Source organism: Sarcophilus harrisii, chromosome 1, assembly GCF_902635505.1.
Source record: "Sarcophilus harrisii chromosome 1, mSarHar1.11, whole genome shotgun sequence".
NCBI classification, from domain to species: Eukaryota; Metazoa; Chordata; class Mammalia; order Dasyuromorphia; family Dasyuridae; genus Sarcophilus; species Sarcophilus harrisii.
Window position 1 is genome coordinate 19,136,361 of NC_045426.1, and position 18,641 is coordinate 19,155,001.

At 45.4% G+C, this 18,641-nt stretch overlaps 1 protein-coding gene across 1 annotated transcript in view; it reads left to right on the forward strand.

Annotated features, from left to right (window-relative positions):
- The first annotated feature begins 2,087 nt into the window (after positions 1 to 2,087).
- Positions 2,088 to 18,641, forward strand: part of ABHD6 (abhydrolase domain containing 6) — a 53,729-nt gene continuing 37,175 nt past the window's right edge. Inside the window, exons 1-2 of the mRNA XM_031953238.1 lie at positions 2,088 to 2,184; positions 2,664 to 2,762. The gene's annotated coding sequence lies outside the window, so the exon portion shown is untranslated. The remainder of the gene's footprint in view (positions 2,185 to 2,663; positions 2,763 to 18,641) is intronic.

An 18,641-nucleotide genomic window follows, 5' to 3' on the forward strand; every position in this document is an offset into this window, starting at 1 on the left:
ATAGGGGATTGGCCAGGGACCATCTGGTCCCCGGAGCACAATGCCCATCCAAGGGATGAGTTTGCCTCTAGAAATTCATGACAGAGGAGATTTCCCTCTGTGATTCAGAGCATGTGCTGCCATTGATTGTTTCCTCCTGGCTTACAGTGGGGTGATAAAAGACTTTTAATTGGCTTAGAGTCCAAACAAAGGTTTCCTCTGAAAGACACAAATGTACACCCACACCCACTCACACCCCTTTGAAGCTTCCAAGAGCTGTTGGGGGGTGGGAGGGGCTTATCTCCTCAAAAAAGGCTCGGTCATCGTTTCATAACCAGAATTAGAGTTTCCTGACGTCCCATTGCTCCAGAGATGCCCCAGTCTAGAATCATGTACTTGCCTTTTGACTTTATTTGCATTTTTTTATTCCGAAGGACGCTTTTATTGCTAATACTTTTTCCAGAGTGTGCTTTGTCCCCCTAACTTGGAGCAAGGGTCCGTCCTTTGTCTCATGGTGCCTTAGGTTCTAACATACAGCACCTCAGTATTTCAAAGGGCTTTGTTTTTGTTCCCATCAGCCCCCATCAACAAAATGACACTATCTGGATGACATTTGGCAGGGAGCGTTGGGCCAAGAAAATGCAGTGATCTGGTGCCCTCCTGATGCTGACACTGCCCAACAATAAGGCCCATGAGGGGCAGACACAGTCTACCCAGAGCAGTACCTCCCAGCCTGAGGGGACCTCCTGAAGCTTGGGTTCTGTTTGAAGTCTTTGAGACACCTTCCTGGGTGAGGACTTTTAATATATTTATTGATTGAATGAATAGATGATTCAGCAAAGCTTTGATCTCCCTGAAAATGTGCTCCTGTCCTTGCCCGAGAGTGGCGAGTTAAATTTGACCCCAGGTGTACGGGATACTCATATTATTCTACCTGTCATAGCTCACGCGTGATCACTTAAATAGAATGGCCACCTTGGCCAGTTAAGTGGGTTATAGATAACATGGCTCAGGCTCCCAGTCTTTTATCCTGCTAGATGGCACAGGGGATGGAATGCTGGATTTGGAGTCAGAAAGTCCCGAGTTCAAATCCAGCCACACAGATACATACTAGCTCTGTGACCCAAGTCAAGCCACTTCATCACTTCTATTTGCCTCAGTTTCCCCAACTGTAATAATGGGGAGAATAATAAGACCTATCTTCCAGGGTTGTCGTGAGGATCAAAAATGAAGATATTTATGAAGCACTTGGCACGATGCCTAGATAGTAGGAGTTTAATAGATGCTTATTTCCTACTTTCCTTTTCTTGGGATCACAGTCTGATTTGAAATGGGAGCTCACTGGCTCCATACGTGAGTAAGAATCAACCAAGTGGTATTCATCCTTTTTTTTTTTTTTTTTTTTTTTTTTTAAGACATCTAGTGATGGATGGGGAACTCACTACCTCCCAAGGCAGCCCATTCCACATTAGGAAATGCTGGACCCAAGAAAGCCTACACCTTTCCCTTTGCAACTTCTGTCCTTTGCTCCTGGATCTCCCTTCTGGGACAGAACATGTCTAACCATTATTTCACATGACAATCCTTCAAATACTCAAAGTTGGCTCTTGTGAACCCCCTACTAAGTCTCCTCTTGTCCAAGTTTGATCTTCAGTTTCTTTTCATATGACATGATCTCATTACTCTGCCTTTTTTTTTTTTTTTTTTTGCTGAGGCAATTGGGGTTAAGTGACTTGCCCAGGGTCACACAGCCTTTGCCATCTTTGGCTGTCCTCTTCAGGCTCCTCTGTACCTAAACGGTGTCCTTTGAAGTGGTGATTCCCAGAACTGAGCACAATCCTCTGACTGATGGAGATAAGGCAGGATACAGGACTTAGCATCTCTCTGGTACTGAATCCCCAGCCTTGAATGCACCTGAGATGCTCCCAAGTCCACATCTGGTCCTGATGCTTTCGTCAATATGGGTCCCAACCTTACTTTGACCAATGGATTTGGCCAACAGCAGGTCCTCCCCCAAATCATCCCTCTTTGTTACGATCAACAAACAATCCTATTGTGTGCCAGGCGCTAGTTGGACAGCAGAGCTACAGAGACCAAGGTGAAGCAGGCTATGTCTTCAATGAACTTATCCTCTATCAAGAAAGACATCATGTACCTACCGAGGTAGAGAGACAACACAGCCAAAACGAATACGACGATGTGGAGGTAGGTGTGGCTGGGAGAAATCAGGGAAGACTTCTTCTAGAAGGTGGCTCTGAGCCCAGCCTTGAAAGGAGCTAAGACATTTGACAGGTTGGGGAAAAGGGAGAGGAGGAAGCATCGGGAGTGTTGGAGACAACTGGAGCAGAGGTCTGGGGAGCGGAAGGAGTCTGAATGGGGAAGAGCTTGAAGGACGGGTTGGCTTTAGCCTTGGCGAAGGGGAGTAATGTCTAAGGAGACCAGAAAAGTTGGGTGGGATGGGGCTGGGAAGATTCTTAAATGCCCAAGATGGTTTCTATTTGTTCCTGGAGGTAATAGGGGAGCCAGTGGAGTTTATTGAGGAAGAAAGTGATCAGTTCTATGCCTTAAAGCAACATAAGCACAAATGTTTAAAAAAAAAAAAAAAAAAGGGATGGACCAGTAGCATGGCTAGAGAAAAGGATAACCAGTGGTCAGCCCAGGCACTCTCTTGGTATCCTTAACAGGTCCCAAGAAAAAAGAGAAGGTTCCTAGCACGAGAGTGGATCTGAATCCTCTCCACCATGACTCTGCAACCTGACTCTGGTCCAATGTCTACCTGAAAGGTGAGCTTTTGCCCCAACTTGGTCTCCTCTGCTGCTGTCTCCATACCACGCTCTGATTCTCTGTGTGTGTCTCTCTCTTGTCATCTAGAGTCATATACTAATCATTTATCCATTTGCCTATTGAGTCACAAGGAATAGGCAGGCGGGGATGAGTTCTGAGCAAGCTTACGACTTGCTAGGGAATTAGAAGAAAGCAAACAAATCAGGAATGGAAGCTTTTGATTTATGCCCCAGGGCCTGCTCATTTCCAAAGTCTCCATTTGAGTATCATGTTGAGATAGGAAAGTTGATAAGGAAATAGCTGTAAGGCTTGAGTGTTTGGAGTCACTGTTACTAAAACAGGTACTGCAGAGCCGCGCTCTCAGGAGCCGGGCCAGGCTTCCTCTGCATCAAGAACCTGCTCTCGTTTTGCCCAGTGGATAGCACTCACTCAGAAGAGGTCCTGGGAGCCCCAGTCTTAGACTGACTTGCCGTATGACCTTGGGAAAGCTTTTTCAGTTCTTTTGTGGCCTCCTAATTAAAGCCTCCCTGTCAGGAGTGCGGTGAAGTGGAACCAAGACAAATGGCTGGGGATGGTGGATTGGTTTAATTTGGTTTGGCTGAGTGAAAACTGCTCCAGACATCCTGCAGGAGAAGGCCCAGTACTGGGCTCTGGGTCACTGGGCCTCCAAGATTAGTGTTCCCTAGAAAACCCCGTGCAGCAGGGACAGCAGATCTTTCCTTTCCTCAACACGGGTAGTGCCAAAGAATTACGTAGCTTCTCTTTATTCCCTGAAAAAGGTTTCCAGCAGCAGACCCAGGTTATTTAGTGCAGGGTTTCTTAAACTTCCTACCCCTTTTCACTCCAGATATTTTCACACAACCTCAGGTATATAAAATAGATATATAATCAAGCATTTACTGATAAATCATCATTTCATGACCCCCACATTCAGTTATGTGACCTCATATGGGATAGCAACCAACAGTTCTCGTGTTTTTTCTTTTGCTGAGGCAATTGGGGTTAAGTGACTTGCCCAGGGTCACACAGCTAGGAAGTGTTAAGTGTCTGAGGTCAAATTTGAACTCAGGTCCTCCTGACTTCAGGGCTGGTGCTCTATCCACTGCCTCACCTGGCTGCCCCAATCCACAGCTTTGATTTAGAGAACTCCACCCAGATACTTCAAGAAGGCACTAGGGAAGTCTGACATTACTCCAGAGAAGCTAAGGCACTCTTTAGAGTCTCCCCAACTCTGGGAGATGTTGCAATGAATGGCAAGCCTGGGCACGAGAGGAGAGAGGGATGATAATAGCTAACATTAATATAGCATTTAAAAATTTTCAAGGTGCTTTACATATATTACCTCATTTGAACCTCTCAACTCTGTAAGATGGGTATTATCCCCATTTTACAGATGAAGAAACTGAAGCTGAAACAAATTAAGTGATTTGTCAAAGGTCATAGTAACCAGTTCAATAAATATCCATTAAGTGCCTGTTAAATGCCAGGCAGTCTGCAAAGCACTAGAAAGTCTGCCGCTAGTAAGCACCCAAAGCAAGATTTGGATTAATGTTATCTTGATTCCAGGTGCAACATTGTAGTCATTATGCCATTCCTTCATAAGAGACTTATCAAGCTCCATTAAGTCACCACAAGCTAATGTGGAACTGAGGAGAGAAACCTATTTGCCAGGTGCAATGTGTTGTGGTTTCTTGAGATCCCTCGAAGAGCTTTGGATTTGGTCCAGTTACCATAGAAACTCCAATAAAAGACTTTTAGTCCAGTTATCCTAGAAACTAACTCCAATAAAAGACTTTTGGTCCAGTTACCACAGAAACTCCAATAAAAGACTTTTGGTCCAGTTATCCTAGAAACTAACTCCAATAAAAGATGGAGAAACAATTGCTTTGGGCTACTGATGGAAGTGGAAGAGGTTGGAGGAAAGCTGGTCCCCTGGGGAAAGGGATGACTTCCACCTGCTGGTGTCTGAGGAGGACTGCAGGATATGAGTGCTGCTGGGCAAAACAACTCCGGATGTCAACAAGGGATCCGTGACAGAGTGGCAAATGACCTCCATCTATTGGGGGTGAAAAGAACTGCAGGGCTGCAGAAAAGGCACGTTTTACTATCATCAACTTTAAGGTAACCATTGAAATTCAGGATCCGGGTTTTCTAGATCCTGTGGCTCTAAAATATAGAAAGCACTCTCCTTGTGCTCTAGGGAAAGTTAAGAAAACCAAGAAAATCCGGAAGTTTGAGTCCATTTTCTTTATAATGTAAATTTGTTCATCCAAAGGCTTCTCCCACATGACCAGCTCTAAATGACTTTGCTATTCTCAGCAGGACAACGAGCCACCACACGCTGAAGGACTTAAAATGAAAAATCCTACCCATACCCAGAGAAGGAACTGATTGTGTCTGAATACAGACTGAAGGATACGCTCTCTTTTTATAACTTTATTTTTTTAAATTAGGGTGGGAGAGCTTTCACAACGTGATTTTTATGGAAATGGTTTCTCGATGGGGGCTGCGAATTGGGGATAAGGAAGAGAGAATCTGGAACTCAGAAGTTTTAAAGACAAATGTAAAAAAATGTTTTAAATGTAACTAGGGAAAATATCAGATGAATAAATTTTTAAAAGAAAATAAACAAAAAAAGACTTTTTCTACTTAAACTCTTCCATTATAATTTGATTTTGTCTTTGCAAAAATCGTTCAAGATTTCTTTTTTCTTTCCTAATCTGATTTCGTTTCTGCAAAAGGACTTCAGTTTTTCAAAATTTCCCCACTTAACCCTTTCCTTTAAAATGTAATTTTGTGTCTTCAAAAGCTGTTTCCCCCCCCCCCCCCCCAAGATTCTCCCTCCCACCTAACTGCTTCCTTTGTAATTTAGATGAATTGATTCGGTTTCTACAAACATTTCTCCCGTCCCACCGAAACTTTATCCGAATTGTCCTTATTCTCTGAGACCGCCTCTACTCCTTGTCGGGTCAAGCGGCTCCGCCCGTCCCCGGCCACCGGCTCCTCTCATTTTGTGTGACCTGCCTGCTGCTGTTTTGCGGGTGGGGAAACTGAGGCCCGGAGCAGCTGCGGGGGCGCGAGTCCTCTGCTTTCCTCTCGCCGGCATCTGCCCGGGCGCCGAGTCAGGAGGAGAGCCGAGGCCAGCCGAGAGGGACGGAGTCAGGGGCGGAGTCAGAGCTGGAGGGCGGGATCCAGGCCGGGAGGGAGGAGGGCTGCTGCCTACTTTCTGTCAGCCGACGGAATCTGCCGGCTTCCGCGGCGCCTTTAAGGTTCAGGCAGCGCTGCGAGCTTGAGAGCGACCAGGGAGGCCGGCAGAGGCGAGTGCGGCACTCGGGGCGACTCTCGGAGAGGGACCAAGCCGGCAGGAGGTGAGCTGGGGCTGGATAAGGTTGCGGGGCGCCCCTGGATAGAAGTGGGGGCGGCGCTGGCGAAGCCCCTCGCCCCGATTGGGGAGTGGGGGGGGGAGGTCGAGGAGGGGTCGGGGGTTCCCTCTCCCTTTCGCCTCCTGCCCCGTGGGATGCCAGGGCTGCTGTCCAGTCTGGGCGGCCCCGAGGCCTCGGCCCTTTTCATCCCGCGGCCAGAGGCCCCGCGGATGGGGATGGGGGTCCTTTCCAGCCCGTGCCCGGCCCGCGCTTTGGCACCGCTGCAACTTGGCCACTTTCGAACTCCAGGATGCTGGTGGAGCGAGGCCTTTAGCCCTGGGCTTTCTAGAGATCTGTTTCCCCCTCCCCTCCCCCCCGCCCAGCTCGCCTCGTCTGGCAGCTCCCCCCTCTCTCCGAGAGGCACCCCCACTCCAGGCAGCTCCCCCGCCTCCAAAGGGCATCCCACTCCAACAGCTCCGCCGCCTCTCCGAGGCACCCCCATTCCAAGCGACTCCCCCATCTTTCCGACGAGCACCCCCATTCCAGGAAACTCCCCCGCCTCCCCAAGGGGCATCTCACTTTCACAGCTCCGCCGCCTCTCCGAGAGGCATCCCACTCCAAACAGATCCGCCGCCTCTCCGGGGAGCACCCCCGCTCCCATCAGCTCGCCTGCCTCTCCGAGGAGCACCCCCATTCCCGCCAGCTCCCCCGCCTCTTCAAGGGGCATCCCACTTTCACAGCTCCGCCGCCTTTCCGAGGGGCACCCCCACCCCAAACAGTTCCCCCGCCTGTCCGAGAAGCACCCCCACTCCCGCCAGCTCGCCCGCCTCTCCACCGGCATCTCACTCCAAACGGCTCCCCCCCCTCCTCTCCCGGGGAGCACCCCCTCTCCTGTCAGCTCCCCCGCCTCTCCGACGGGCACCCCCCCCCTCCAGGCAGCTCCCCCACTTGGGCCGGCTCCTTCAGTTCCCGCCGCTTTGGACCGGCAGCCGAGAGCGGCGTTTGGCGCTGGGGCATCACGGCCGGTGATGCAAAGGCGGCCCCGGGCTCCAGCCCGTTCCCGGTGGCACCTGCGCCTGGGACCCGAGAGCTCGAAGCCACCCCAGAGGTCATTTAGCCGGGCCAGCCCCCCGGGTCTGGCAGATTAGCAAAGCCAGACTCCGAGCTAGTCTCGGGCCAAGGTCACGCGGACGGGCCACACAATCACCGGGTTTCAAACCGGGTCTTGGTCTCCTGGCTCATTTCACGCGGAGGAAACTGAGCCGGGCCCCGAGAAGCGAAGAGCTTAAAGGGATTTGAACGCGGAGCTTCTCCCCTCAGCACCGGGGACTGTAGTCGCTGCACATCTCAGCTTGGCTCAAGGATCCTGGGTCAGCCAAAGATGCCCCGAAGCTTAGCGCCCAATTAGCCCCCCACCAATGCAAGGGAGGGCGCTATCCGCCCACCGTCCTTCCCAGGCTTGTGGCTATCCGCCCGAGACGGCCTTTTGGATTTGTTAGAGGGAGTCCAGATGGCTTCGTCCACCTTGCGCACGTCGTGGCTTTCGTGGAGACCAGGGATCCTTCCACTCCGCCGCCGCTCTTAGTCATCCAATCGCCAATGTTTATTTAGCACCTGCCCTGTGCCTTCCCTTGTCTGAACGCTGGAGGACCACGGGACGATCCCTGCTCTCCAGGTGTTGGCGTTCTAACGAAGGTTAGCCAAGTGCATGGAGAAGTGGATAGAGTATAAAACGGGAGTTAATAACTGCACGCCTCTATCGCCCAGTTAAACTCGAGGCAGTGTCCCGTATTGGGGCGCTCCAGGAAGGCTTCGCATAGAAAACGGGCTCAGGTCAAGCCCCTTTTGGTCAGCGATTGACTCAGATCCAATGTAAATAGCCATCGTTTCTGCTTTCCAAAACCCTGAGGGTCCCTGATTTATTTATTTAGATTTATTGGGAGCGGGGGGAGTAGGTGAAAGAGAATATTCTTTGCCTCAGTTGTTACCTGGCCCTGTACGCCTCCCTCAGACAAACTGAGACCTGTTGAAGATCTTAGTTTAAAAAGGGCCAAGGTCTCCCATTGTATCGGGGGCCTGTCCAATGGTCCTGATTTATAGTACAGCCCACTGGTTCAGATGGCTCTAGAGGGGAGAGTGAGGCAAGTGATCCTGCCCGGCCCTTCCTCGCTTCAATCCAATTCACTTGCCTGTCATGAGGTTACCTCCCTGATGTCCTGGTGCTCATGGAGAAGGAAAGGCAAATAATAACAAAGGGGGGACTGAAACTATAAGATGCGTATTTTAGTATTTATCATTTACCCAGACTTGGGTGATGATCAGGGCAACAGCTTAGACACTAGAGATGGAAGGGCTCTTCTCAAAGGAACCGAAAGAAAGGCCATTTGGGCTCAAATCACAAGCACTGTCCACTGAGGTTGGAGAGATCAGCTGGGACCAACTGGTGAAGGATTGACCAGAAGTGTTATTTGGTGCTAGAAATTGTAGGAGGTTTTAGGAGTTTGGGGGTCAGATTTTTGAAAAAAGGAAAATGGCAGCAGGGTGGAAGAAGGCCCGCTGTAGGTGGAGGCTTGAAGTGAGGAGAACAATTAAGAAATCACTGACTAGAATCTAGGTGAGAGGTGAGGAAGACTGGAATTGAGGTGGTAGCTTGATGGGTGGAGAGAAGGCATCAGACGCTGGATGATGTTATGAATGTACAAACTGGAAGCTCTGGCCACTTATTGGCCATGTGGGAAGAGGAAAAACATTTACTGAGTGTTGGGGTGCCTGTGGGCCCAGCCACAAGCTACTTTCTGGATGATATAAAGAAGATAAGATAATATTTTTAAAATCTAGTTCCAATCTGAATTGGAATACAAGAATTGAGATATCTTCAACCTGGCTTTGTTTGCTGTTTTTCCCTACAACAAAGGGTTTTAGGCTGAACCAAAAGGGTTAAGCTGTTCTACTTGGCCAGCCTTGGGAGGTTCTAGGAATCCAAACACCCGTTTGTTAGTGTTTGGGGTTGAAAGCATAGAAAAGAAGGAAATCAGTATTCATTTCTTTTAAAAGGCTTTTTATATTTTTGTCTTTTGTTTTTACCTTATGGTCATTTCCTGATATACACTATCACTCCTTGAAAAGCAGAAAAGGGAGACTGATTAATGGATTGATTGACTACAATGGATTGCTGACAATCATTCTGTACTGTGGTGAGGTACTTAGGTGACTCAGTAGGTAAAGTACTAGGCTTGGAATCAAGAAGACGAGTTGGAATTTTACCTCAGATATTTATTAGCTGTGTGGTCCTGGGCAAGTCACTTAATCCCTCTCAGACTCAGTTTCCCCACTTGTAAAATGAGGATAATAATAACAGCTACCTTCCAGGGTTGTTGTCAGGATTGAATGAGGCAACACATGTAAACCATTCTGCAGATCTTAAAGTATTATATAATTGCTACCTATATTTGACTATATAGCACTTATATAAAGCATTAATATTATGGTTGTAGTAGTCCTCAACCTTCTACCAGGAAAGAACTCAATCCAGATTCCGTACTTAAAACCGGAAGAGACTTCAGAGGCCATCTAGTCCAATGCCCTGATTTTCCAAATGGAGCAACCGAGATTCAGGGGAAGTTGCGGGGCTTGCTCAACCAGGGTCATGCCAGTGTCTGAGGCATAGAAGCTGGTGCTCTTTCCACTTTCTATTTTGCTTCCATTATGTGTTTAGCTGCTTTTTAGGCAACTTACATTGGTCTAGTCATCTTTTCTGTTGTTCTCCTGGGTTTTGATACTTGACTATGAATCTATGGAAATCTTCCCATGTTTCTCTGAATTCCTCATCTTCAGCATTTTTTATGTACCCCCGATTCATTTCACTTCCCAATTGATGCCATCCATATTTTCCAGTTTGTTTGTTGATACTAAAAAGGGCTGCTTTGCACTCTGCCCCATTTCATATTTTAAAAAAAGATAGAAAGAAAGAAATCTTTCTATCTTTGATCTTTTTGTGGAATATACCCTGCAGTGAGCCAAAGAACATAGTCATTTTAATGACTTTTCTTGAATAATCCTAAATTACTTTTCCCAAAAGAAATCTACCAATTCAAAGCTCTCTACTAGCACTTTTAGGATAGTGCTTTCCATAGTCTCTCCAAAATCACCTATTTCCATAGTTTCTCATTTTTGCCACTCTGATGGATGAGACCTCCAAGGATCAACACTTAATTTCTTTATTAATGACCCATCAGAACAGCTGTAGAGTAGTAAATGTGGAAGGTCTGTGGAAGGACAGTTATCCAAGTTATCCAATTCTAAGGGTCTGTCTTTTGGGATCTTTGATCCAATATATGGTATACTGTCAAGTGCTAAGTTTAAAAGTCAGGAGAAGCTTAGGGGAACTCTTTTAACTTTTAACTAGGGCTTCTAAGAGGTGGAAATGAGAAGGGAGTATTTTCCAGGTCCAGACAACAATGCAAACATATGGAGGTAGGAGATGATAGAAGGTCCTATATGAGGAACTCAGAGAAAGTCATTATGGATGGATCAAAGGGCCTGAAAGGTAGAAATGTATATTAAGGTAGGCAGTACTTTAAAAGCCAAATAGATGATTTCATAGTTGATTTTAGCAATGGGAGAAAGTTGCTTCAGGAGGTAAGTAAGTGATGTGGGCAGAACCTGCACATTAGGAAATCACCAGGACAGCAAAGTAGAGGCTGAATGGGGATGGGAAAAGACTTGAGTCAGGGGGGATCAATTAGGAAGCTAATTGAATAAAAGGTAGAGAGATGATGAGCACTTGTAACCCTTGGGTTGTAGAGGACATATTTGAGAGATGTTGTGGAAGCAGAAATAAAATTTCACAATCAAATGCTAAGGATATGAAGTCCAAGATTTTTTAAAAAATGGTTCCTGGTCTCAAGTTGGGGGAAGGAGGAAGGGTACAATATGTACAAAATAAAGTCAATATGAAATTAGCAGGAGTAATTACAATAATTATTTTTTGGGCTGAAGAGAAAAGACTTCCTGCAGAAATTGGCACAGGTACTAAGCCTTGAAAGGATTCTGAAATGAAAAGGGAGGGAGAGCCTTCCAGGTTTGGAGAAAATGCCTATTTGAAGGCCTGGAAGCAGGAAATAGAATGCCAAGGTTAGGAAGATCAGTTATCAAGTCAGTTTGACGAGGACTTAATATAAGACTGAAAAGGTAGATGGGAGCTGGGTTGTTGTTGAGGGCTTTTAAAAAATATAAGGTAGATGAGGGCTTCTTAAAGATTTTTCCACTTGCCTCCCAGGTATATATAATGGATAGACAAGTCAAACATTCACTGATAATAAATCATAATTTCATATCTTTATATGGGGTCACAAAATACAGTTTAAGAAGCTTTGATGTAGAGAAGGGGGTCCATGAGCTTTAGCAGGTTAGCCTTTGGGTAATAGTGAGCCCTTGCCAATTGTTGAGTATGTGTGTGGAGGGGGAGGGCAAGAATAGGACGATGAAAGACCAAAAAAAAAAAAAAAAAAGAGGAAAGAAGAGAAATAAGAATATTGTTAAAGAAACAAGGGAGGAGAGAGTGTGCACTTGGACTGAAAGCTAGTGACAGTGTTGAAAGGGGCCTAAAGAACAAAGAAAAGGCCTTTGGGTTGAGTCTTAAGAAATCCTTGGTAACCTTTGAACCAGATTATAAAGTAATTAAGAGATTAAAAAGGGAAAGGAAGGTGAGGAGATAGAGACAAACCAGAAGGATGCCATCTTTCTAAGAGTTTAGCTTAGAGGGGGGAAGACAATACCTTAATGGGGCAAAAGAGTCCAATGAATCCATAGGATGATAATATCATGATGGACCCACCAAGGCGGTGGAGGACAGATGGGCTTTTCTCATCCATCACTTTGTATTTTGTAGCTACAGACATTCTTTGCCTTTTTTTCCTCTCTTTCTTGATTTCTTAGGTCCTTGTTATTGATCTTCTGGGTTAGCATCTTCTTCACCTTTTCACAGAACATCCCTTAAGAGGCAGAATGATACAGTGGCAGGATTGCTGGATTCAGAGCCAAAGGACCTGTGCTCAAATCTTGGCTCTTCTGTTCACTAACTGTGTGACTATGGACATATCATTTCACCATTCCGCCTCAGTTTCCTCATCTGTAAAATGAATGGGTTGAACTAAATGGCTTCCAAGGGCCCTCTAGGGCAGCAAAGTGACTCAGGGGGTGGAATGCTGGCCATCTCCTTCCTCCTGAATGTTGCCCCCCTCTATTTCTAGCACAAAGAAAAAATGGAATGAAGGGCACCAAAGGACCAAAGCATTAGGTGATAACAGAACCTGGGAGGGAAGATGTAGCAAGAGGGCCCCGAAGGGGCCGTGACTAAGGGAACAGGCTGGGGTTCCAACGCGGAGCCAGCCAAAGTACAAGGACCTCAATTATCATCCTTGAGGGTGGATCCGGGCAACTTCCTTTATTAAGTAATAATCTTGGACCCGTTCCAGGTCTGGGCAAATGCTCCCCAGTGATACCCCTAGTGTGACTTGAGATAAAATCGTCAAGAAGGCAGTGCTCTTCCATCTTGGGCTAGAATGCATCTTATGTGACCCCTATTACTTAATGACCTCCAAGATCCTGGGAAGGTAAGCGGGACCTTTTTGGTCCTCTGCCCTTCTATTGTTCTAACAAGGGTAAGATTATTGTTTCTTTTCCAGAGCAGAGCTGGACTCTTAACTCTTGTCAGGAAACAAAGAACAGAACAGATTTGACTCTTGGCTCCTTAAAAGTGCTGTAAAGGGCCCAGAATCTAAGTCTTGGTTGGATCCTCCTGAAAGATCTACTGATTTTTCCTAGGTTGCAGAGCTCTTTGGGACGCTTCAGGGATGGACCTGTTTACTGCTCTGGCAGGAGATTTTTCCCCCCAGGGAGAATCTTGGCAGTATTGTTGGGGTGACCATAGGGCACCCGGCAGCCTGCAGAGGGGGGGAGCAGCCAGCCCACCTACGTGCAGCACACCATTATATTTTAGTAAAACATGTCCAGGAGGATGTTACTTTGACTGTTAAAAATGATGTTCAGTTGCCTGGGTAACGTGATGTTAAATGATGCTCCGGCAAAGTAAAATTAGAATGAAAGGATTCTAGATGTGGAACTGAAAGGGATCTGAGAGGTCTTGAAATCCACCACTCTCACTTTACAGATGAGCCCACTGAAACCCAGAGAAATCCAGTGATTTGCTCAAGATTTGTTTAGTGCTGTTTAGTTGTGTCAAATTCTTCATGACCCATTTGGGGTTTTCTTGGCAAAGATACGGGAGGAAACTGAGGCAAACAGGGTGAAGTGACTTGGTCAGGGACACAGCTAGGAACTGGGGACAGGATTTGAACTCAGGAAGGTGTGGCTTCCCGAGTTCAGGCCTGGCCCTTTATCTACTGCAGCGTCAGCTAGCCACCCCTTGTCCAAGGTTACACATGTTCTAATTCAAAAAGGCCAGAGTTCAGCTCAGGTTTTCTGAGCCCAAAGCCAGTATTCTTTTCCAACCAGTAAGCTCCTCATTATCCCATAATCTGGCTGAACAATAACAGTCTTTTTCATTACGTAGATTGGTTTTGCTGCATTTTATTTCTCTTTCCTTTTAAAATTCTTATAAGGGCTAGTTTTCTGGGAAGGGGAAGAGAGGAACATAGGTGGAAGTGCAGATGGCAAAAAGACAGAAGATAGAAAAATCCATTTTTATAAGAAAAAATAATAGCTGACATTTGCACAGAGCTTTACCATTTGCAAAGCATCCACATTATTATTTCATTTGATCCTCATGGCAAGCCCATGGCGGAGGTGCTGTTATTATCTCCAGTTAACAGATGGGCAGCCCATAGTGCCTTGCCTCGGGCCACACAGCTGGTATGGATAATGGAGTACCACTAGGGAAGACCGCTGAATGTGCCGACTCCGCCAAGTCATTTCCTCAGATAAAGAGTGCCGACTGGGCCGGATGGCCTCTAAGGGAGAGTAGAAGTTGTTGAGTCGAGCTTCATCGTTATATAGATGAGCAAACTGAGGTGACATAGATACCCAGATGTGATAACAGCGTATTTTAAAATCAGCCGGAGTCAGGAATTCAGGTTAGGGGAAAATCGTCAGTCTTTATTCTCAGTGAAGGAAGATCGGAGGTGGAAGAGAATGGGCAATAGCAATGTGTGCAGCTGAGTCAAGAAGCTAGCTAGACCAGCAGCCACACGATCAGCAGCTAGGAGTATTGAACCCAGGCCCAATCCTCTCCCAGCTTCTTTCCTGTTCTCTCTCTGCCTCCACCCACCCAAATCGCATTTTATAACACATCAGGACTTGACAGAGAGGGTAGGGACCATTCTTTATCCAAGCATGTATATTAATAGAGTATAGCCCAATTACTATTTAGCCTCACATACTTGGGACCTCAGTGCATCAACTCAAACCTCAGCCCATTACATCTCCCGCTTTCTTTTATTTTAGAACACAGGTGGTCATGCCATCCCTGACTCCTCAGGGAGGTCAGAGCCCCCAAGGGGAGGTGATCACAGCCTCCCTAACTTCTCAGGGAAGGAGGTGAAAGCACCAAAAAGGAGATGATCACGCCCTCCCTGACATCTCAGAAAGGGAGATGAAAAGCACCAAAGGAAATGGGGGTTGCTAGGGGTTTCTGGGCTGAAGGGTCTTATTATGCACAAACCCATCAGCATGGAGGTATTACACAGCACATAGCAATAACGCAGAGGCTATTAGGGATGACTCTCCCACCAGTGCAGGCTCGATGTGGTGTAACAAACATGAATTGTACACGCAAGTAGCAGAATAGCAAACAATATAAATCAACATGGTGTTGGAAAAGATCACCAGAAGTCCTAGAAGGAGGGTATGTAAACAACAGTCACACATACACCTTCTTCAGCAGCCAAGAGATGGTCCAAAACCAATCTATTGTCCATTGCTTTCACATGTCAGGGAATCCAATGATCCCCCTGAGTTTTTGAAGTCCTGCAAAAGTCTTTTTATGTGTTAGGGAATCCAAGGATTCCAGCAGATTTTGAAGTCCTGGAACAGTCTTATCATTTCTCAGAGGATCCAATGATTCCTGAGAATTTTCAAGTCCTATGTCTCAGAGAATCCAATGATTCCTGAGGGTTTTGAAGTCCAACAATCTTTGATGTCCATGAGTCAAATGCCATAACTGCCACACTCTTTCAGTGGTGAGCACAATCAGCAACAGAACCACCCGATATTTCTTGGGTTTTCTCCTTTATTTCAAGGGTCTGCTCTGTCTCTCTGCGATGGACAAGGCGAATATGGCTCGTTAGCACCCATCTGATTCCTTCTCCACCTGTAGAGATACAAGCAAACCCTCTCCCCAAAGTGGTTAGCCTATCGGGTCCTTTTCCATTCACCACTTTCTGGGTCTCCACATCACTGCGATTATCTAAAGATAGTGGAGCTGTTCTCATTGGACATGACCTTCCGTGGGTTATAAAACCTACTGCCGGAGCCAGTGCATCTTTGTCAAAAATCAGTAGTTAATAGTATAAAGAGCTAGATTTAGAAGTTTCTAGGGTTACCTGTGGCTCCTTTCTTTTGATTTTGAGGAGTGTCTAATATCTCTGTTTCTCCTCTCCACTATTGCCTGTCCTTGAGGATTAAAAGGTATGCCCGTGGTGTAAATCTTATATACTGTACACAAAAGTGTGCAAAATGTTTCAAAGTATAAGCAGGACCATTGTCTGTTTTATTGCTTTTTGGACACCCATAATGGCAAATGCTTGAAGAGGAATTAGTGACCACTGGCTGTCTCTTTGCTGCTGGATTGCAAAAGTGAATCCTAAAAGGTGTCTACCACAACGAGATGAAAGACAGACATCAAAAGATTTATAATGGGTCACATCCATTTGCCAGATTTCATTGGGTCTCAAACCACGAGGTTCTTCCCTGGAGGCAGTGTAGGAGCGTGGAAAGGAAGGCAAGCGCATAGGTTTTACTTATGCTCCTAACTTCCTCTCTTGTTATTCCAAATTGTAAATGTAAAGCTCGAGCAGCCTGATGATATTTAGAATGAGATGCCTGGGCTTCTTGGAATAAAGGGGTATTGACCAACATAGTTAGAAGGCTATCTGCCTTTGAATTGCCATCAAAATGGACCTGAAGTCCACTATGAGAGGGATATGTAATATATAGATCTTACCTGATGTTTTCACTTGCTCTTGAAGTTTTAAAGAGCTGATGGTTATTAGAGGCTGCAAATTTTATTTGGCTGTGGTACTTTTTGTACCACACCTACTGAATAGGCCGAATCAGATATTATATTTATGTCTCCTGGATATTGAAGAGCTAGAATGATTATGCATAATTCATTCTGCTGAGTGACTGAAAAGGAGTTCTGACTACTCTTTATAGTTAGATCATGAGAGTACACAGATCAAATATATGTTTGGATGGATCCGTGAAGATAGTTGGTCCTTAAGAGGAACTTTAGAAACTTTTTCTTCAAGAATCCATCGCCAATTATGTAATAGTCTGTTATCTTTAATGGAGACCCATGTATAAAATTTGGAGCCATGGCTAATAAAATTGCCACTTGGATGGTCTCACAACACACATTAATTTGTGCATTGGTATAAAAGGTGTATATCTTGTCAGGTCTTGTCCCAGATAATTGTAATTGCTCGCTTAGTGGCCTTTAATAAAATTCAGCCACAAGCACTGGGTAGGGTGTAAGGCTTTGTTCTGGTTGTGCCGGAGGTTCACCCATCTATCACACTGTCTCCTTGATGAAGGACTGCTGTGGTGCTCTTGTGTGGCAAAACTGATATTTCCAAGGGTTTTGAGTGACTTTCAACCACATTGATAAAGCCAGTTCAACTTCTCTCAAAGCCTCTTGAGCTTCTTTGTAAGCTGGCATGGTGAATTTAAAGCACTGTTTCCCCTTAAAATGTCATATAATGGTTGTAACTGATAGGTAGCCAAACCTAACATGGTCGTGATCCATTGATATCTCCTATCAATTTCTGAAAATCATTCAATGTGTTTAGCTTTTCTGTTCTTATGACATTTTGAATTGTAAGTACATTTTAGGGTATACTTCATATCCTAAATATTGAAAAGGAGCATGTCTTTGAATTTTTTCTGGTGCTATGTATAATTTGTAATTCCTTAGTGTTTCTATGGTCTTTGTAGACATGTTTAACATTTGTTCTAGGTGACATCCCAATATATCATCCATGTAATGTAATAGCATAACTTTTGGGAATGCTTTTCTTACTGGAGCAAGAGCAGCAGCAATATACATTTGACACATAGTAGGGCTGTTTTCATTCCTGTGGCAAACTGTCATTCATATCTTTTTATAAGGCTCAGCAGATTAACGCTGACTGAAAAGGCAAATCTTTTCATGTCCTCTTATCCAGAGGGATAGAATAGAAACAATCTCATATCTATGACCCAAAGAGGCATCTCTCTAGGCAACTGAGTAGGAGATGGAAGTCCAGGCTGAAGAGTTCTATAGTTTCCATCTGTTCATTCACCTTTCTTAAATCAGTTAACATCTCATTTTCTGTGATTTCTTTTTACAACAAACACTGGGGAATTCCAAGGACTTAGAGAAGGTTTATGTCCTTGGTCAAGCTGCTCCTGTACTATATCTAATAAGGCCTGAATTTTATCGTATTAAGGGCCACTGTTCTATCCAACTGGTGTATCAGTTTTCATTGATAGAACAGGTGGAAAGTGTTGGCAGGCCTTTCAACAGCAGTCCTTGTTAAAACTGAAGTACTATTTTAACCCTAATTGTTGTAAATGTCTCTTCCTCACAGATTGATGGGGATTTTTTCAACTATAAAAGGAGTAAAATTCTGTTTTGCTTTTCAAAAGTCCATCTCATAGGGGCAGTACTAACTTAGCTTGCCATTGATCCTCACACCAGACATGTAGGTGTCTGCTTTTAATCTTTGCCAGTGATGCTAATTGGCACTTTCTAATGACTGTCCGATCTGCACTAGTGTTCTACTCAATTTCCAATAGAAGGCCATTTATATAGATCATGAGCATCGGTGGTCAGTTGTTACAGCTGCTGTCTAGTATTTGTTGATTTTGTGATTCTGAAATCAGAATTATGACTATCACCAAGCTGCTTATTAGGATTCTGTATGAGTAAACCTGATGTACTACTTTCCTGGGTGATAAGTCACACATTGTCTGCCTGTATTGGTGAATGGGATATTATCTACAATTCCTAGTTTCCTACATCAGTGTGTGGATGGACATGTTTTGTACATACTCAGCAGGTGAAATGGTCAAGTTACTGTGCCTGGAGGCAGGGATCCATAGGCTGGAGAGGAACAGATTTCACCTCTCCAGGGGGTATCTCAGTTGTCTCAGCTGCATACAACTCTATTCTCCTAAATGTAATCCCTTTCTTCCATCAAGTTGCTTCCTGGCTGATTGATTGTGTAATCCTTTTCTGCTATCATATGGCTTCCTGGCTGATTGGTCATGTTCTGGTATTGGACTTCGGCCTTCTGG